The 21,020-nt window shown below is 45.1% G+C and overlaps 1 long non-coding RNA gene across 1 annotated transcript; it reads left to right on the top strand.

The window, feature by feature from the left end:
- The first annotated feature begins 5,820 nt into the window (after positions 1-5,820).
- On the top strand, positions 5,821-10,155 carry LOC101725209 (uncharacterized). The gene is made up of 3 exons (XR_205808.2): positions 5,821-6,038; positions 9,406-9,505; positions 9,723-10,155. It is a non-coding gene; the product is annotated as an uncharacterized LOC101725209 (long non-coding RNA).
- The last annotated feature ends 10,865 nt before the right edge of the window (positions 10,156-21,020 follow it).

Genomic DNA, 21,020 nt, shown 5'->3' on the forward strand with positions numbered 1-21,020 from the left:
CATCATCTCCCTGTCTCCTATTACCCACCTTTTATTTTGTTCTTTAATTATTTATACTTTGGGTTTCCCAATAAAAGAAAGTATGTGCTATTTAACCTGTGTCTGATTTACTTCACTTCGCATTACAAACTCAAGGTGCGTGCCTTTCCCTACAAATGGTTCCAGTTTACCTTTCTTTGTGGCAGAACTGTTTATCCTTCCCTCCTCTGTGTCCCTGGAACACTGTGACACCTGGCTGCATGGTACGCCAGCCTTTCCCAGGGCCCCTCATCCTCTTGTGGACACTCCTACCCTTTTCTCTGAGCTTACATTTTAGTAGAATTGCTCACTCTTTGGTATATAAGCCTCGGCCACAGCGCAGGGCTCCAGAGAGCCCGCTCTCCGTTCCATACCCAGCACCTGACACAGGGCCTGGCATGGCATGTGTCACAAGATATTTGTGGAATAAACAAGGGAGACAGTAAGTGAGCTGCATTTTCTAACGATGCCACTGCAATTAGGGTAATTTCCCCTAACTAAACATAAGCCTCTGAGAAGACGAACAGTACATAAAATCTATCATATTACGTCTCATACTGAAATACCCTTGCAAATATTCTCCCACAGATGCCTACTGAATTAAGTGATTACATTGCTGCTGTCTGCAGAAATGTCCGCATACTGTGATATGACAGCTAATGTTTATGACGCGCTTACTAAGTGCCAGCCAGGGTTGGAAGCATTTTATCTGTTTTATAACATCCTCTCTCCTGTCCTCCCCAAACCCAGTTCACAGAGGAGAAGACAGAGGCAGACAGCAGCACACTTCCACCAAGACCTTACTGCCTCTGGCACAGGCTGTACACAGGAGTTCCCAGCACAAAGGCAGAACTCGGCCTTCACCACCATGCACTCATCATCCGGCCTGTCACAGCAAGAGACCACAGCCAGGATGGCTACTCCCAGCCAGAGTTCACAGCTTGGGAGGCTGGCAAGTTCAGGGCCAGGGCCTGCCACCCTTGATCCCCAAGTGGTGAGAGGTGCTTCCTGGCAGGTAGAGACAGTAAGAGAGGGAGGGAGACCAACTTCGGAATCTCTCTCTCCAAGCACACTAACCCTATCACAGCAAGCCCTGCCCCTGTGATTTTATTTCATCTGCATCACTTCCCAGAAGCCTTATCTCCGAGGACAGTCAGAGCGCAGGAATTTTCTTGATTCCCCCTGGCTCTCCGCAGGCTGCACACACTCCTCTAGTCTCTGAACCACCACGCTGGCACTGGACACAGCAAATGGATCCGACTGCCTATATTTTTGACCATACCATTTCCGATGGAGGAAGACAAACAGGTAAAGTCAGAACCAGAAGAAAATAGTCTGGGGACACTTTGAGCCCAAAGCTAAGAGAGCAGAGGCTGGTGGCACATGGCCCACAAGTTTAGGCTGTGCCCTGGGCCGTGTAAGGAGTGCTGGGAGGCATGGACAGGGACACGCACAAGCACACGCATGCACACGCACACACACACACACACACTTCACCTGAGAGACCTAGGTGAAAGGATTCAGGCAGAACTAAAGGCAAGGGTCACCAATGGACACCTGAATGTCATAGAAAAGGTGTACGCTCTACCTCCATGCACTTTATTTATATGTATGTATGTACTATGGCACTGGGATGGAACCCAGCCTTTGTGCTAAGAGCTACATTCCCAGGCTGGTGTTTTCAATTTTATTTTGAGACAGGATCTCCCTAAATCACTAAGTTGCCCAGGGAGGGCTTGAACTAGCAATCCTCCTGCCTCAGCCTCCCAGAATGTTGGGATTACAGGCATGCACCACCACTCCCAGCTCCTCGGTTGTTACTAGAAATGCTGCTTGAAAGGGGCCTCTAGAGTGAAATGTGGACCATAGACAGAGGGGACACAAACCAGAGCCAGCCACCACCAAGAGGCACCCCCAAGAGAGAGCACGGTGCCCGGATGGAAGGAAGGGGACGGAGGTGCTGAGTGAAGTTTGGTGAGGAGGCTGAGTTATCCAACCCAGAGAAGCCAGCCAGGCCAGGGAGGAGCGCATCTCCAGCCTCGGTCCCGAGTCGGGAGTTGGGGGCTCCTTTACCAGGGTTGGAAAGGGTTTGGGGGCTGCTTGAGTTTCAAAGGTGACCATCCAGGCAGTGGTGGCCCGGACACTGCAGTATGGACTCCTCCTGGGGTCTGGGGTGATTGGGAAAGTAGATTTTCACGTTATCAGCAGATAGGTGGCCATTTAGGGTTCCAGTGCAGACTTTTATTTGAAAAAAAGCAAGAATTTCTAGACAGTGACATCAGAAGATGAAACAGCGCGGGCCCTTCTGGGAGTGCATCCTGCGTGCCTGGCCAAGGTGCCCATCCCGAGGCCGCCCTGGAGGAAGGGCATGGAGATGGAGACGTGGACACTGAGCCAGCACTGAGGCAAAGGAAGAGTCCGGGGTCTGCTGAAGAAACGGCCGCAGTCCAACGGAGCACACACGCTCAGGAGGTACGTGTCGCACGTTGGCAGGAAGTCTCCGTGCATTATGTGGGGGCATTTTCTCCCTTGGAATTTTTATTTACCCAAAATCTGTGTTCGAGGGCTTGGGATTTAGTTCAGTTGTTTCGCCACCTGCTGTGCAGGCGCAAGGACCCGAGTTCGATCCCCAGTGCCAAAAAAAAAAATCTGCATTCGATTATGACGTTTATTACATTCCAAGTCAGAACAGAAATCAGACCCATTATCTGAGCCTCCTGGGACAGGGGAGCAATTTGTACCCTAACAGTAGCCAGCGTGAGCAGGGGATTGACAGTCTGGCCACAACCTCGGCCCATGCAGTGGCTCTGGAGGGGAGGACGGGACAGGACAGGACAGGACATCTAACACCAGTCCAGGCCCAGCCACTCCCAGGTCCTCCTCTTGCAGAGGATCGTTTTCCAGACTCGTTAGACTGCAGTCAAGGGTACCAATGCCAACTTCATACCTGCAGAGGGATGAAACTGTCGCCCAGCCTCAGGGTAACAGTGCCTCTGTCGGTCCCCGGGGTTAAGACGTAGGAAAAGCCGAGCTGTGGTCCGCAGCTTCAAGGCCTGAGTGAGCTCTGTGCCCCACTCTTCCTCTCTCTCTGTTAAGCCCACTTATTTATCAGTTATGAGGGTTCACTGCTTTGAGATCCAGATACCGGAAACGGAGTCCTGCCCGGGTAGCTGGGCGCAGTCAGAGGATCCCTGCTGGCACACAGCACAGCCAGGGGGGAGACGCACGGGGCATCGGGTAAGGACGGGCCCCGATGCCCAAGGACCACAGCCGGAGGTCACAGCTGCACGGTCTGCACTGCAGCACACCCGGGACACTAGGGGCAGCAGGCACAAAAGTCCCTGCCGGATCTGCACCACAGCCTCCCAGCCCCAGCCAGCCAGTGGCTTCATTAGGCCAGGACATTAGGGCTGCACGCATGCAGGGCAGCTCCTCCTGTTCAACGCATAGTGGTCTCTTACTGGGACCCTTAATTTCTTCCTGTCTTTCTTTCATTTTGAGATGTGGTCTAAGTCACTAAGTTGCCCGGGCTAGGCTTAAATTTTGATCCTCCTGCCCCTGCCTCCCAGAGCCCTGGGATTACAGGCATGCATCACCAGGTCCAGCTGGAACCTTTCATTTCTTAAAGCTAAGTGCAAGAGGAGAGGTGAGGCTTGAAGCCAGCCTGACAGTCAGCCCCGCTCCTCTGCCCTGATGTCTCGAGGTCCCTCCTGCCCTCTCCTGCCGGCCGTTGGGCTGTGTGCTCAGCTGGCCTCTCCGATCCCACAGTGCTGGGCCTGTGGGGCCTCACCCTTCACCAATCCACTCTGTGAGTCCTGTGGATCATGAGGAAGAAGACAGAAGGAGAGAGACTAGTCTTGAAAGCCTACAGTTTTAAAATCTCTCCTTAAATTCTGTTTTGATTGAAATTCCACTGGTAAAGTCCTTGGATCTTGCACCTTATTTTAACAGCAGAAATGCCACTCACACAGTGCTTGCCACAGTGCTGAGCAAAAATAAAATGAAGGCAATGATAGCAGCAATGTAGCTCTGAGGTGAACTGGTGGCTGCCCCTAGCATACTGATGGATTGATCTTATTTCTTTTCATTTAGCTAGAGTGCTTGATGCACAGTGTCCTAGGCAACAAAATTGATACTCTAGAAAAATCAGCTGACGTGATTGGGAAAGTTCAGGTTCTTTTCTGACAGGTTTCTTTCAAACCTATTGATCTGTTTTATCTGAACTGATTGATTGATCAAACAAATAAAAAAGAATTTAATTTCCTCAGATCCCCTTCTCCAACATCCCTTTATTCAGCCCCTGAAGTCCTTCATACACTGACGTCAGCAACTTGATATAAAGGTCAAACTGCACATAAACGCCATGGGATTTCCTTTTTTGATGTCACACTTCAGTGGTCACCCACTTCATAAAGAGGAAGTAAGACAGAGGTCTTCAAAAATAAAAAAAATGTGAGTGACGTGAAAAGGGGTAATTTAATAGCATGTTCACTCATTCTATATGATACAAGGTAATGCTGAATCATGGCAGAGACATGGAGTAAAGTATTCCCAGATGATTTGGGAACCATTAATATGAGAATTCCATATTTCATAACATCAACACACCAGATGATCCCCATCCACTTAAAGCAGAGAACAGTAAAAAGAACAAATGTCTTGTGAAGAGTGGAAATGAGAACAATGTGTCTGAGGTTAAACAGTGGAAATACGTTGCGGATGTTGTGCATGAAATAATTATTTCTTCAGTGCCTTTTCTGCATTTAGTTTATAAGCATGTCAGGGTGTGCAATCCAGGCATATTTCAAGAGAAGAAATACCAATCTACATGACGTGTAGAGAAAGTGGCTGCTTACAAAGCCAGCTCCACAAAGGACTCATTAAAATTGAAACCTTAAGATGAAAGCATCTCCACGCAGTGTAGGCGGGTGTAAGATGGGCCTGTAAATCATCAGGGCCCACTGTGTGCTTGTAGGAACCAAACATTTGTCTCACCTATTTGATAACCTAAATGAATGACAAGATAGGAGTTCCTTTAAAACCAAAACAAAATGCAAACAAGTTCCTATGAAATTTAAATTGCTACTAAAATGAAGAGCAATAAATATGCCCTCCCTTTATCTAGGCTGATCTCACCTGTCCTGGATAGCTTTAGGTAAATGAAGCACAGGATACTACATTATAGTTAAAAGATGCTGTATTCAAATTTGATTTCCTTTTATATGAGTTTCTAGAAAAATGCATAACAGTTGGAAAAATCCTTAGATACTTAATCGTACAGAGAGAGAGAAAGAGCTTTGCAAAGGTAAAAGAAACTTCTAAGATTATTCTGTAGCACTGCAAATTAAACTCCCGTGACTCGCAGTGGTACGGTGATTTACCCAAGTTCACAAAGCTAGGCATAATTAGATTCAGAAGCTTGCCCATTCTTGCCAGATAACAGATATGACTGACAGATCGGCTCACGTCTTCCTCCGGAACATAACACTTCGGCAAAGCTGAGGAACTGAGGGTGAGCCTGATGCCTTTCAGAGAGTGCTGTGCACAGTTAGTGGACAAGTGGGTAAGCATAAGCCTCAGCGAGCAGCTGAAATCAGCTTCTGAGTCACATCCTGACCCCAGTGCCCTGATGCCACCGTTATGGGGGCTGGGGCATCACAGTCAATGCCATCCAAAGCTTGCACCGGCGCCAGGGGCGTGCTGCAGGTGCCGTGTTCAGGTGGGGGGCCGCGGCGTGGTGAGCAGCGCTGATCCAGGTGAGGAGCAGTGGCTGTGCGCAGGCGCAGGCGGCCCGTGGGCGGAGCCGAGGCTGAGGCGAAGCCGCCCAGGCCACGCCCTCCCGGACCCTGGCGGGGCTCAGCGTCCCTTTTCTTCCTTAAACATTTTGAAGCACTCAACAATTTTTAAAAAGTGGCCAAATGTCAAACACTAATGAAGTCGATATAGTCGATCCTGATCTCCCCTTTCTCAGGAACAAGAAACGCACTCCGAGAAAGAAGACAAAGTGGATGTAATTTCCGGTACCTAACGGGTCTCATACTATGGGCCAATGCCTGTTTTTTCATTTCTTTTATCTCTTTCTTACATTTAATTTTGTATCCTTTTTTAAATTTCCATGTGTATTTTGCATATGTCAAAGCTATTTGTCAGTCGGTTTATGGCATTACACCTTGTCCCTCTCTGTATTTGTATCTTTATCAACTAAAATTATGTAAATTATATATATAATAGGTCATACATATAACTGACTACGGGTATTTACAATAATTACACATCTTATGTAATTTTATTTTACATACCTGCACTCAGTTATATGTATGGTCTATTATATACATGTAATTTATATAAATATATATATATATATATATCAATGACAGTTACATAGCTAATCTGGGAAATACTGATACTGGCACTAAACACTGTTTCTCATTTCATCTCCAACAGATGTTGGCCATCAATACAGATTTAGCAGGGAAGTCAGAGTATAACTCCCTGCCTTTAATCTGGATGAAAATAAATTTGATTAATTAAAAATGACTGCATATTCAATGATAAATAGCAACTATTATATGCCCACAAAAAATAATATAAATAAATTCCAGAATCTCCCTATGATTTCTCTTTATTCTTCCGGGAGCTTTAAAGGAGAGTTTTATACTCAAATTAAATATATTCTTTGGCCAAAACTTTTCACTGTTAGTTATCCAACATAAACTTTATTACAGCAAAGAATTTTACCTGGTTTTTAAGTTTTCTTCTGAGTATGATATTTAAATGTCTACTTTTCATAAACTGATTAAAGTTAATCTTACATGAAATTAACAAATATTAGGAACGTATCATTCCATTACTGAATCATTTTTGCTTACCTTTGTATCTGCTTTAGCTTTATATTTGTAATGCCCACTTTTCAAAGATACTATTGTATTCTAAACCTATATATTATTAATAGAATTCTTTAAGAAAATCCCAAGAATAAAATCTATATCCTTAAGGAGTATATTACCCTCCTGCAGACTGAATGAAATGACAATGTACTTACGGCTAAGATAAAACATTCAGTTTTGAAGTGATTGAAATATTTCCGAACAGGCAAGCTTGAAAGACCTGCCTTGATTTGCTGTCAACGTAATTCATTAATTTGTGTTTTTATCTCCAAGGAGTGCGCTGTAGTTTCCACCTACAATGTCTGTAGACACATCTGCCATTTCAATGTTATTTCAAAGACCTCAACTCTACAATAGCTGGAATATGTACTTCTAGTTTAAAAACCAGAAAAGTTTTTGCATGACTTGATATCATTTCTTCAAGTGTTTGGAATACAATGGAATTTAGTAGGATAATATAAATTTTTAAAACAGGAAGGGATGAAAATATTAAAAAGACAAAGGCAATTAAAGCTATGGCAGCACAAGTTAGAATCTGCAGGGTCAAGTTGAGGAGCATCCCTAAGTCTCCCAAGCTGCAATCCAATGATCATTCGTCCCCTCCGTGACAAAGGCCAAACTGCCACCTATTCTGAGGTTCCCTTGGGCCGGGCTTGATTCAAGGACCCAACTTGCTAGGAGCACAGTGAGCTGAGTTAGTTTACCAAGTTTCCCGGTTACAGAGTAAGCACGACCTTGAAAGAATGGTACCCAGGACAAGTACCCTACAGAGGCGGGTGAGAAGGAAACAAAGAAATGGGAAATATTGGGAGCATGTGTCCAGAGAGAAGAGCACGGCCAAGCCCCTGTGGGAAGAGACACAACAGATCGGGGAACTAGAGACAGATTCCATCTGATGACCACTGGTCCTAGAAAAGATGAGGTTTAGAACTAGAAAACATGAGGATTACACTCAGGATGCTCACTCCATGGCCCTAGTGATTTTTTTTCAGAGCTATTTTTGCTTTTTTCCTATCCCTTCCTTTTCTGAACATACTGTGACACCAAAACATTTACCCAGCACTGAAATCATTGTTCCAAGTAAGAGCAATGAAAAAACGTTATTCTGGGAGATGGCTGAAACTTCCTGCAAAATTCCTTAGGGTCAGCTCAAGGATGCTCCCTTACACATCTCTGAAGCCCACCAGTTCTCCTGCACAAGCCACCGTATCTGCCTGCCCACACCCTTTGAGGTGTGATTAAGCCTTTCAATTCCTACTCACATCTCCTGAGATGAGCCTGGGAAAGACCCAGGTGGTGGGAAAGCAGACAAAAGTCAAATACAATAAAGAAGGAGGGGAAGCTGAGAACAGAAAAGCCACATTGGCAAAGCAGCTGTCCCTGGAAGAGGAAAAAAGAAATGATACCCCTAGAAATCCTTCTAGAAATTTCTCTAACATCCTCTCTTCTTCCTTTCCCATCATTCCAAACATCTTGTGAGGCACCTGGTCAAAAACAGTGATATTTATTCCTCACTGTTGAGTAACTTCACAAGAGAAAACTCTACCCTGTCATAAGGCCACATACCATAAATCATTTTACTTTGTGAGTTAAATGAGAGTCAGCCCCAAAGAGAAGCATTCAGCCACAGAAGGGGAATCCCTCTGTCTCCTGCTTGGATCTGAGGGGAAGCACTCATATTTCTGATTCAAGAAAAGTAGCAGTCTCAGCTTCCTCAGCTTTCCTCTTCCATATTTCTAGGAACAGTTCCCAACCTTTCTACAACCAAATACCTAATACCACCATTCATAATTAAACTCACCTGCTATGCTCAAAGCATCCCTACAACTAGATATTTGCCATATTTAAGTGGGATGAGATCATTCCAAGAAAACACATCCCCGATTTTGCTGTCTATTCTTCTTCTCCCTCCCCTGGATGTTTCAGCCACATCCAAGCTGCACAAAAGCACAGGAGTGGGCCAGACTTGACTTATTTCCTTCAACACCTCCACTGAATTAAAATCAGAAGCTAAAGAATTCATGAACTTCTCTTCTGGACTCTAGGCATTATTCCAGTTTCAACTCTTATGTCTCTAAAATATTTAAGCACTTTGATTCTTCCGGATCATTATGTGAACTGACTTCCTTGGAAATTAGTTGGAGGACATAGAGGCATGGTGTTGACCCAGTTGCCCACATGACAAAGCCTTCAGAAGCCAGAGGAAGCGTCTCTTCTGCAGTCTGCTGAGGCATCCTCCTTAACTGTGGTCTTTAAAACATCTTCCTAAAGGCTGATGGCTTCGTAAGCTGAATTCTTTCCTCCATTCCTCTATGCTTCCAATAAATATCATGCTTCTTGCTTTAGTTAGATGGCCTTTGAGCAGCTCATGTCTGAAAGGTGCTTCAAACCTGTTTCAAAAACACTCCCAATAGTACCACGATATACACAACTTTGTCTGCAAATTTTTGTTAAAAGAAAAAAAGAAATTTTAGGTGACCTCTTTCTTTTTGAAAACTAGGACATGCAGATGAATCTAAATAGTGAACTGAAGTTGAGAAACAAGTGGAAAACTTGAAGATGAAAGTAGGACAGATGCGCTGAGTGGAACACAGAATAAGGTGGTTTGTGGTGTGGAAACGAGTCTGGTGGAGCGTCCCTGTTTTTGCTGTGTGTGGCCCCAGTTTCCCCCAAGGAGGGGGTGTTCACCCATCCCCCACCAGCCTGATACAGCATCCATAGGCCCTAAGAGAACACCCTTATGACTGGGAGCGAAGCCATCATAGCAGGCTCCTAGTTTTATTTATTTGAAACCTACAGTTTGTTCCTTGTTTTCAGGCAATATAGGCATCAACTGTTGAAGGAAACAGGAGATCGGAGACAGCATGAACATTTGAATCTACATTTCTACAACCCTGGACAATAATCCAGTAAAACAATGCTCAGCCAGCCCAGTGCAAAGTCAAGCACCTAATGGCTGAATGAAGATCTGAAAAGCTTGGGGAAAATGAATGAACTGCCTGCTCCTCATTACACTCCAGTCGCAGGATGGGGATACATCTGGTTTTCTGATTACACTTTCCCATAGTAAAGAAAATTCTAGCCTAGCAGGTCAAACCAGCTGATGACTAGCCAGCTCCAATTACTGACTTGACCTGCTTCTAACCTCAATGGGAAAAAGAAAACCCTTTTTACTCATTCTTAGCAACGAAATATGGGTGTAGAAGGTTGTTGGGTTTTTTTCCTGATTAATTAAAGTTGCTTATTCAAATTGTGCTTTGGTACATAGTCTTTAATTATAAACAAAATAATGCCTGACTTCCTCTATAAAACAACACTCAAAGGCCAAGAGAAAGAAAAACTAGACCCTTTTATTCTAGTAATAAAAAACAACAAAAGCACAGCAATTTCAATATGGCATTTGGAACTTGATTTGTTCTATTTAATGAATAAAAGATAATAGTATTTCTCAAAGGAGACAGTGTCTATTAAGGCTTTTTCAAAGTTTTTTAGTGGGCATCACTTTATGAGCCATTTTCAACTTCCAAATAAATGTAACCATGACTTTCAACAAACTCAGCTAAACAATACTTGAGGCTTAGCTGGTATAACCTGAAATACATTTAGCTGATCTACTTGTAGCTGATCTACTCTGCTCCAAAAAATGGTCCATCAGCTCCCTCATTATGAAGGGATTGAACAATAATCTACCATAAAATCTGACAACTTTTTAAAGCAACAGAAAAAATACTTTCCTCTCTGTTGAGAGCAGGCCTTTGGGCCCCAGGAGAATGCATGTGGGCCCACCATTTCTCTTTGTAGGTCAGCATTTGAAATGCCACTTTTTTCTGAGTGAATAGAATTTCCATGTTATCTTGAACCATCTGCAATTGCCAAAATTTGGTTTTTGTGACTTATAAACATTACTCTTTCAGATGGTTGAACCTACTTCTGAAAAGATAGTTTATATGATAAAATCATTATATTCCACATATCTAGTCATTTTTAAGCTATAGATGACCATAGATGATGTTTGAAGATGAATATTCTCCAACCATGAATGACGAATCACTAACAATGTTTCCCACTCTGTCAGTGTACAAAACCCTGTCACTGGTGTTGGTGTTTCTCTAATACTTTATAAAATAAACAGGCTTCACCTCTTGTTCCAAAAGAAATAGTCACTGCCTGCTGCGCAAGTGCAAGGACCCATGTTTGATCCCCAGTACCAAAAAAAAAAAAAGAAATAGTCAAATAATAATTTTGATTTACATTTTGTTCCTTCCTTGGGAAGCAAATATTATTTTGCCTATTTCCATGAGATAACTTACTAAGGGAGCGAATATAAGTAACAAGGCAAGAATTCCTCCTTGAATCTATAACTGAATCTAGCTCCAGAACCTGGATTTACTCTCCTTTGGAACATTTAAACCACATCTAGTAAATGGATGCTGATTCTCCAGAAGCTTTTCATGACAGAAAACCTGAATAGTCTATAGATACATGCTTTATTATACATTTTAATTAAGTTACACAAGGAAAAATACCAATGTGTGCCTTCATTTTATCATAGCTGGATCTCCCTCTATTGGAGTGAGTTGGTTGCAGTTCCACTTCAACACGTATATTCCTAACCTATTAGGTATCAAGCTCTTCGATGGCTACTACTAAATCTGAAAAGTTACTGGGGTCCAGAAAGCATTGCATTAATGAATTAGAATTTTGCAAGTCAATAGAAGACTATCAGGCAAGGTTCACACATGTGTTAAGCCACACAGTGCTACAGGAAGGTCACTGAGGACCTGCAGGACAGAGGGTCACGGAGTTTGGCTGATGATGGCAAAACCCACTGGCCATCATTTTGAGTGAGAGCCTTCAGGAGGAGCTCCTGTCCAGTCATGTTCCCACAGCCCACCAAACCTTCACAGTGAAAGTCTCCAGCGTGCCAAGGCAGGAAGTGCCTCACTGGCTGAGCTCCTGCTTTTCATTGTGTTCATTTGCTGGTCTTGAATAACCTCCTTTCCATCTGCTGCCTGCTGTGAAATTCAGAGGGCACCTCTTTATTCCTCTGGGTCCCCCCATGCAAAACAAACTGCACCCACACTTCATTCAGATGCTCGTCCATGACCATGAATGACTTTCCCACCCAAGGTTCATCTCACCTAAAAGGAATGTCCCTTTTGCTGCAAAGGTACGGAGAGCTTGGATGTTTTCAATCAAGTCTACATCCTTTCATGCACTGGGTAGTATGTCTAGCAGAGTTTGAGGATCCAACACAGTCTTAGGAACAATTATGATTGCAAAAATAATAATATCAACAACCATAGAAATCAAAAGAGGTAATGAGACACTGCTGGCCATTCTGCTTAGAAGATAAGCCTGCTCCTCCAATTGGCTGTGAGTGGCACATTTTGCCTCTAGGTCACCCCACTGCCAGCCATGTGCATGTGGAGTGAGACACACTCAGACCCTGTGATCCCCAGGGTCCCCTCCTGCTGTACCCCTCTTCCCCGCCCAGCCCTTCTTCCAGAGCTGCCCAGCAACTGCAGTCTCCCCATGCAGGGCCTCTGGGCAGTTTACCTGCTGTCTCTTGAGCACTAAGGCTAATGCTCGCCCTGTACGCTCTGACACTGCTTGCTGACCCCCTCCTTTCCCAGCCAGGCCTCAGTTTCCCCCACAGACCTTCCCGTCCCACCTTGGCTCTTTCATCTTGATGTTCCCATGATTCCTGCCCCTAGATCTCCTTCCTTTCAAATTCGTGCAGCTAACACAGGCATGGCAAGGAGGTCACTGTCCCTTTCCTGGACCACCTTCATCCCAACCTGGAGACCCACAGGCAGCTCCAGGCCAGACACAGGGCCACCACCAGTGCTGATACACCAGGCAGGGACACCAGTGTCTGCTCAGCAACTTAGCTAGAAAGTCACGGCTGTGTCACCTCGCAGCTCTTCTTCACTCACCCAGGGATCATGTTCTGTTCTCTGAACCTCACTGGAGGTCCCTTGCCTGCTGGAGGCCACCTTTGGGTCCTACAGTCGTGGAGAAGCCGTACTCCACAGGCCTGAGACAGGAAGAAGCTGCGCAGCTGCCCTGCCTGCCAGGCTCCTTGTCCTCCCAAGGAGAGGGGACAGCCCAAGGGTTCTGTCCGGGGCTCCAGCTCTCTGCCATTTTACCCCTTACCAACATCCGAAACTACCTTTTAGATATTTATTTATCATTTTTATTAATTTCTGTGGTACTGGGGATTTACCCAGGACTTTCACACTGAGCTACATCCCCAGCCTCTTTTTTTTCTTAACTTTTTATTGCTAAGTCACTAAGCTGCCCGGGCTGGGCTTGAACTTGCAGTCTCCTGCTGGGAAGACAAGTGTGCACCACACATCTCTGATGACCTCTCTCATGGATCGAAAGTCCAGCCGCTCCAACTGTGCCACACCCCGCCATTCCCGAATGCCTCCCGCTCCTGTGAATGCATGTGTAGGCATTGCTCCATACAAATCCCGCCTCTTCCCCTCTGTCAGTCCAATTCATCAGCATTCAAGTCCCTGTGACAGGGACCCTTGGGCCAGGAAGATCACCCCAGCTCCAGATGGAAAGCACAGGAGGTACAGCTGCACGCTCTGCTCTTGTGCTTGTTGCATTGAACTGTAATGTGAATGTGTTTCTCACCTGGGGCTCTGGGGTGAAGATGGGGTCATGCCTTCTGTGCGTGGGGCTCACACGCATTACATCCCAGCCGCTCTCTTCCCTATTGTGACACCCAGCCTTCTCTGACAGTGTGAGGGTCCCCAGGACCATTACCCTCCAGCATGGGTGATCTGACCCATAGGCTTTTCTCTCCAGCCCCTTCCTCCTCATCCAGCACCCAGCACAGGATGCAGTGATGCTGGCTCTGGGTGCGTGGTTACTACCTGATGCTCCATAACATGGGACCAGGTGGTGTCTTCCACCTGGGAAATAGGCTGATCAGAAACATGCATCTTGTAATGAAACTTTCAGGTAAGTATACATAGGTCATTCTTTATGTATGGCATTGTAGATTCACAAAAGGAAACAAAACAGTGTCACTATCTTATTCGGTTTTGCAAACAGTGACTCAGAGGCTCTGCTCAGTGAAGACAATTACTCACTCTATAAACTAATAATAATAGAGAACATTGCTTTAGGAAAGCATGTTCCTTATTTCAGTAGGAAAAAGGCAATTGGAATCAGGCTGTTTCAGTATGCTGTTTCCATTTTTTATGCAAAGGAAAGAACACCTTCGCTGAGTACATTGTGTTTCCATTGATATTTTCCCTGGCATTAAGTTACATTAACTGGCTGAAGTAAGGGACTCCAAATAATATAGTGCACCTGAAATGCATCCTCCCAGCTACATGACAGCCAGTCACTGGCCATGACCTTGATACTCTGAAATACCTGTGCTGATTAAAATGTGCACATTAAACCCCAACTGAAGCCCACCAATTTTGAACTTCTTCCCTCCTCGTCCAAACCACACAACCAGTTACATCTGCATTTTGCTTCAGAAGTCTCATTCCTCAAAAGGACCCTGCTTCCCTTTATCCGAGGGTTATGATGAGAGGCCAAGAAACATGAGCGCGCTTCTCCAGAGAACTGCTAAATAATTAAGAGCTTCACCAGTAAAGCATCTATCCATTACTTAGGACAAAGTTTGGCTTCAAGCAAAGAACCAAACTGAATTAAAACCCACAAGTAATTGTTTATAAATGGTATTTATTGAATCTCATGGCTAGTCTTTATTCTCTATGATCAATGATAACATTCTTATAAGTTCTCTACAGTAGATTACCCTACTACACTAAGCCACCTCCAGACACACACACACTTTTCTTTTTATTGTTTCTTTCTTTTTTCCAGTTATTCAACCAAAAGTCTTTTGAATAAAGTACTACATAGTCTTGTGGGACATGATACATAATATGAAGCTCTCTGTTTTGACGTTAGTTGAGTTCAAGTTGGAGAAGATGGGAATGGTCATAAGGGCTTTGACCCGTAGAGAGCATGGCCAGCTGTCTAATGTCCTCAGCATCTCCAAGTTGGATGTGTATGTATTTTTAAAATCATATGTTCCTCTATTAAAGAATAATTGCTTTTTACTTTAGTGACCATAATGTTGCCTTTAAAGATGTTTTAAATGGCATGTGAAATTTCATGTAAATAAGTAGAAGTCTTATAAAATGTTGATGGTCCCCTTACATTGGAATAATTGCTGCACAATGAACACACAACACTAAAATAACAATACGCAGTGCTTGGGAGATACATTATAAGGTGAGGCAATCAGAGGCTATGTAAGAAATGGAAGAAAGGAACTAAAGATAATTTAAAGCAGAATAAGTTGACGTTATTTTTGTTTTCATTTTTATTTTGTTTTGCTATTTGTTTGCTTGTACTGGGGATTGAACTCAGGGCTTTTGCACTGAGCTACATTTCCAGGATGTCTTAAAAATTTAAGGCAGGGTTTTACTAAGTCACTAAGTTGTCTAGGCTGGCCTCAAAATTGTGATCCTTCTGCCTCAGGCTCCCAAAGTACTAGGATTACAGGTGTGTGCCACCACACCCTATTTATTTAAAGAAAAAATAATGAAATAACTTGTCTGATAAAATGAAAACACATAATTTCAACCCTGAGTATTTCGGAGGTAGTAGCAGGATCCACGACCACTTGCATTTTACAAGGTTATCATCAAGACCTCTGCCTTCTGTGAGCCCTGTTGAGGGCCTTACTCTGGTACTGTCCCTTGGAGAACATCCTGTTCCCACATGGCCCCCTCGCTTCTATAAGGCTAATGGGCTGCAACATTCACAACAGAGTAGCTGTGACCTGAACTTGCGCCTCTGCACCCCACTGGCTTAGGAGAGCCCACATTCCTTGTCACCGGCCCTAGTGACAGTGGGTCCTTGGGAACCCCAGACCCAGATCTTTTGTTGGTCCACCTCTGGCCTCATCTCCTAAGAGACTACTTCCCACCTTCTCTCTCCTCAACATGCAACACTCCCCTCTCCCCTCCTTGCTTCCAGGGAGCCCTTGATGTCTATTTCAAAGCCGAACAAAAGCATCCAGGAAAGGACCTCCGGCCACTCAGCCACATCAGTATCTGTGTCCTGTTCTCCCTTGGTTCCCTAACAATGCAGCCGCTTTCTGGTGCCAGGAAAGGGCTGCTTCCATCCCCTTTCTCTTGTCTAAGGGCTTCCTAGTCCTTGCTTTCACTGCTCTGTTTTCATGTGTTACATCAGCAGGAGGAATGGACTGGGACGATACCAATCCCAAACCAAACAAAACCCTGTCCTCCCACAACTCCCTGCGGCTGCTGCCTTGTTCCCATCACCCCCTCCGACAAACTCCTCTTTAACTTCCCTTGTTCTTCTTTATCTCTCCCACATGGAGACAGCTGCCAGCGCATTCCCTTCCTCTCTACACTCATCCTTCAGATCCGAGTTCAAGCTACATTTTTCTCCAAAATTCCAATCCTCTCGTGCAAGTGCCTCCTCCACAAGCCAGAGGTGCCCACAGTTTGCAGGCCCGCACGCCAGACAAAGGCTACTGCATGTTTTCTTCTTACCTGTGTTTAGTTTTGGTCTTTCCCATCTCCCAGCACTGAATCGTAAACTCCAACTCAGAAATACAAGTTCTTTGGTTCACTGCTGTTCTGAAGAGCAAGTGGCAATAAATTCGATACCCACCGGATGAACAAATAAACCTATAAATGCAATCTTTCTATTTCTCCTATCTTTTGTATATTTCCTTTCTTCAATGCCATGAAGGCTCCTCCTAATCAATCTATTTCTCAGTACTGTTCGCTTGGTTCTTACTCTGAATAGACGCTGTTCTTCCTACTGGCAGAGATGGATGGGTGTGGACTTGGTCCTTTTTTTGGTCCCATCGGCATCGGGGCCCCCAAATGGCAGAGTTTGTGCAGTGGATTGTATTGAACGAAGGAATCGATCAAGACAACAAGTTCGAGGGAAGAAAAGAGGAGACAGAGCCTTGCTGCTGAGAACAGCTTACAGGGAGAAGGGAATCCTAGGAGTGTAATTGCCAGCAATTTCCTCTGATTACAGAAAATGGAGATGCCGTTCTACTCCACTTTTTGCCAGTCAAACAATACATAGAGCATTTTGTTCCAACTCCGGTCCTCCTACTTTCTGAAAAATATGACAACTTATTGTGCTTTGAGAGAAACACAGCCAGCGGAGTGAATGAGAGAAAACTAGACATGTTGGAGAAGAGTTGAAAACCAGTGAGGTTGAGAACTCGAGACTGCTTGGCCCTGGGGAGAAGAGATTGGGAAATCATGTGCCTGCTGCCCTCAGATACTGAAAGGGTCCTCAGATTCAAGAGCACTGTAGACTCTGTTTCCACAGAAGTCAACAGCCTGTGACAATTACAGGGAGGTGGGTTTTGGTTCAATACAAGAAAGAAATTCCTAGCCATTAGAGACTCAAAACAGAATGTGCCATCCCTGAAAGAAGTGATTCCCAAAGCCAGGAGTGTTTAGATGGGGCTGGGCGACATCGCCTGGGTACTCAGTAGTGTCTGGAAGGACTGAGCATCAGGCCAAGGTCTTACCATGACAGCCAAGGTCACCTTCCAACTCTAATAATACACGGCTTTCTACGATAAAGAAATAACCCCAACAGTGACAGTAACTTGCCGACGCTAGCTGGTGCCTTGCAAAGTTTCTGGTGTTGGAGCACAAACCAGTTCAGCTTTGTGCAGCCCTTCCCAGTTGGTAACATTCTTCCCAGAGGAAGTGGTCCCAATGGGCCATCTTGAAGCTAAGACCAAGAGAGAAAGAGTCGGGAAGAATCCAGCAGGAAAAAAATTGAGGGGTAAATGAAAGGAATAAACAGTTAAAAACTATGGTATAGAGAATATTTGGTTTCTTAAAAATGTAAATGCTGCCAGGCATGGAGATGAATGCTTACAATTCCAGCACTTAGGGATGCTTAGGTAGGAGTATCACAAGTTTGAGCTCTGCCTGGGCAACTTGGCAACTTAGGGTGACCCTGTCTCAAAATTTTAAAAATACTGTAAATTGAAACACAGGGCTGGGGATACAGCTCAGTGGTAGAGTGCCCCTGGGGTCAATTCTTCCAGCCTGAAAATAAAAGTTCAAATGCTAATTAGCTGTATAGAGGAAGAAAAAGCAAAGGACAAAAAGGGAATGGTTGCTGTTAGCTCCCTACCCCAGGTCACAATCTGGGGTGACCTTTGGGGAGACTGTGAGCCTCACCTTTGGGTGCCCATGTCACAGCCCAGGCAGTCCACACTCCAGAGGAGGAATTCTCAGGGAGATGCTAGCCCACTGTCCAGTTTCTATGAAGACTTCTGGAAAGTTCTCCTTGGAAACCTTACCTTGCGTTCGAGCACTAAAGTCCTTTCCTTCCACCCAACACTTATCCCAGCCACTGTCCCTCTCCTGTCCTTCATCAGGACACCCTGAGTGATTCGCCTCCACTCCACACCTGCATTCTACTCCTGCGACTGACACCATGGCAGCCCAAAGCCACCACATCCTGAGCCTATCTCTGGATGTTGAATCCTCTGATGTTTTACAGGCGAAGTCTTTTCCGGAAACCAAGAGAGAATGCAATGCCTCTGGCCACCACCTCTTTGTGGAAAGGCGGTCATTCTCTGGTCATCCTTCTGGAGAACTCATTACTTGTCCAACTGTCACTCTGCCAGGCACTGAGCCAGCCCTTGAAGACTCTGAAAAGCCTGCAGATTCTCCTCTCTCTGAGTTTACAACCAGGTGCATGATATATAAAAGTGCAATTAATTAAATTATGTCTCCTCCCAAAAAGAAATGTTCAAGTTTCACTGGTCCAGGTGAACATATACCGATTTGGAAATAGCAGATACAGTTAAGATGCAAATTATGATGAGGTACATTCTTGTAGGACAGACCTCATCTGGTGACCAGTGACTTTAGAAGCTGGGGGGAATTTGGATATCAGCATCCAGAGAGGAAAAACTGTGTGTGGGCACAGAGACTCACAGGGGGAAGATGTATGAACAAGGATGGAGAAGGCATCCACAAAGAATGGAGGCAGACATCACAGGGAGGCACCTATAGGGCAATCAATGACCAGAACATCAGAAATAAGAGAAATCCATGGGACACATTCTCCCCAGAGCCTTCAGAGAGAGGCTAGCCCTGCTGACATCTTGATTTAGGACTTAGGACTTTGTCCCCAGATATGTGAGTCAATACATTCTCTCTTTTAAAAACTTTTAGCACTGAGGATTAACCCAGGGACTTTGCACTGAGCTGCATCTTCACACATTCCCGCCCCCTTTTTGAAACAGTTTCCCTGGGTTTCCCAGGCAGCGTTTGAACTTGTGATTCTCCTGCTTCAGCCTCGCGGAGTGCTGAGATTACAGGCAGGCACCACCCAACCTGGCTCCATTCTCTCTCTCTTTTTTTTTTCAGCCATTGGTTTAGGGTCCTCTGTGAAGCAGCTCTGGAAAACTCATACAACAGATAATTTGGTGACCAACTACGAAGCCTATCAGTGCTGTGAGAGGGGAATTCTAAGGACCTGCAGAGGAAACCTCAACTTTGGTGAAAAATGCTCTTCTTTCAAGTGATAGAAGCTAAAGAAAACTGAATTAAGTGGAAAAAAAGAAACGTTTTAACTGACTGTGAAGTCTAAAGAGGGGACCAGTATCCAGGGGTTTAAATGGTGACTTCAGGTCCCTGTCTCCCTTGCCATTGCCTCCTCTCTGCCCAGTATGCTTTCAGTCTGTAGAACACTGCTCATGCTCCTCTCTCTCTCTCTCCTCTCTCTCTCTCCCTCAGCATACACATCCCTGTAGAATCAGCTCATATGTTTAGCTTCACAGGTAAGAAATGGGCCTTTGCAATTGTTATGTTCCATATCTAAAACATCCCCCTACGGTCTGTGTGTGGAAGAGGATTGGATCACGGGGATGCTCGAGTCAGCTGCAGGGTCATGCGTGGATGAGTTCATGGTTAAATGTGCTTTAGGAGGTGGATCACAGCAGCATGGCTTAGAAGGGTGAATTCTTGTCCCTGATTCCTTGCTTCTCTTTCCTGGCCACCAGGATATGAGTAAGCACCTTTCCTCTACATGCCTTTCTCTTACGCCATTTCTGATTTGGAGCCAGCCAGCCATGAATTCAACCCCTTGAAAGTGTAAGCCAAACAAACCTCTCCATCTTAAAGTTGTGGGTGCATGCCAGGCATTTTGTCCCAGCCCTGACAAAGTGACTAATACGGTGCTATGCTTCCCCACCAGGAGTGGGTCAGGGAGCGGGACTTGAAAGCAAAAGAGATCTCGAGGTATCAGACAAAGGGGCAGTGGGGCAGGGCAGGTGAAAACAGCAGAAGTCCACAGCAGTCCAGGTACCTGACCTCACAGGAAGACAAAGAGATTAACAGGAAGTTCCAGTTGTGATCATAACGGTGCCAATAGCTGGTCAGGCCAAGATGGGAGGACCTGTCTCAGCAGTACTGGTAAAGTGTTTGGGAGGCCCAGTATCCCCCCCTCCCAGGCTTCACAGCTGCCTGTTAATTCTCCACAGTCACTGAAAGCAGAAATTCTAATCCCAGAAGAAATTCTGATCCCAGAAGGAGATGCAGACCTGAATCTATTTTCCCTCTCAGAAATCTCACTCCAAACCTCTAGCCCGTTATTTTTCAGTGGATGATTTTACCTTCAGCTTTTCAGGGAGCTAAGTGGCCACAAGCAGGAATGTACTATCTTACCACCAACTTCGTACTGGTGCACCGTCCAACTCGGCCCCACTCCTGCGACTCTCTCTTAGTGAAGGTTTCATCACTCACCAGCTTTCTAACTAAAAACATGGCTCTCTTCCTGATACTGCCTTTCTGCCCCACACATGTGTGCATGCATGCACACACCCACACACACACCCACACCCACACCCACACACACACACACAACTAATCATTCAACAAGCTGTTTTGATTCAGGTCAGCCTCCCAACAGTGCATTCTCTCTTGAAAGCCTCCGAAGTACATGCGGGCTCTAATTCTTTAGAAACAGGCCCAAATATCATTTCTAAAACCCATGTCTAGTCCCCTTACTCCCCCACCTGAACTCTCCCAGAGTCCCCTGTGA

This window comes from Heterocephalus glaber, unplaced genomic scaffold, assembly GCF_053883595.1.
Source record: "Heterocephalus glaber isolate CG9 unplaced genomic scaffold, H.glaber_assembly_v1.0 deba00001579, whole genome shotgun sequence".
Classification (NCBI taxonomy): Eukaryota; Metazoa; Chordata; class Mammalia; order Rodentia; family Bathyergidae; genus Heterocephalus; species Heterocephalus glaber.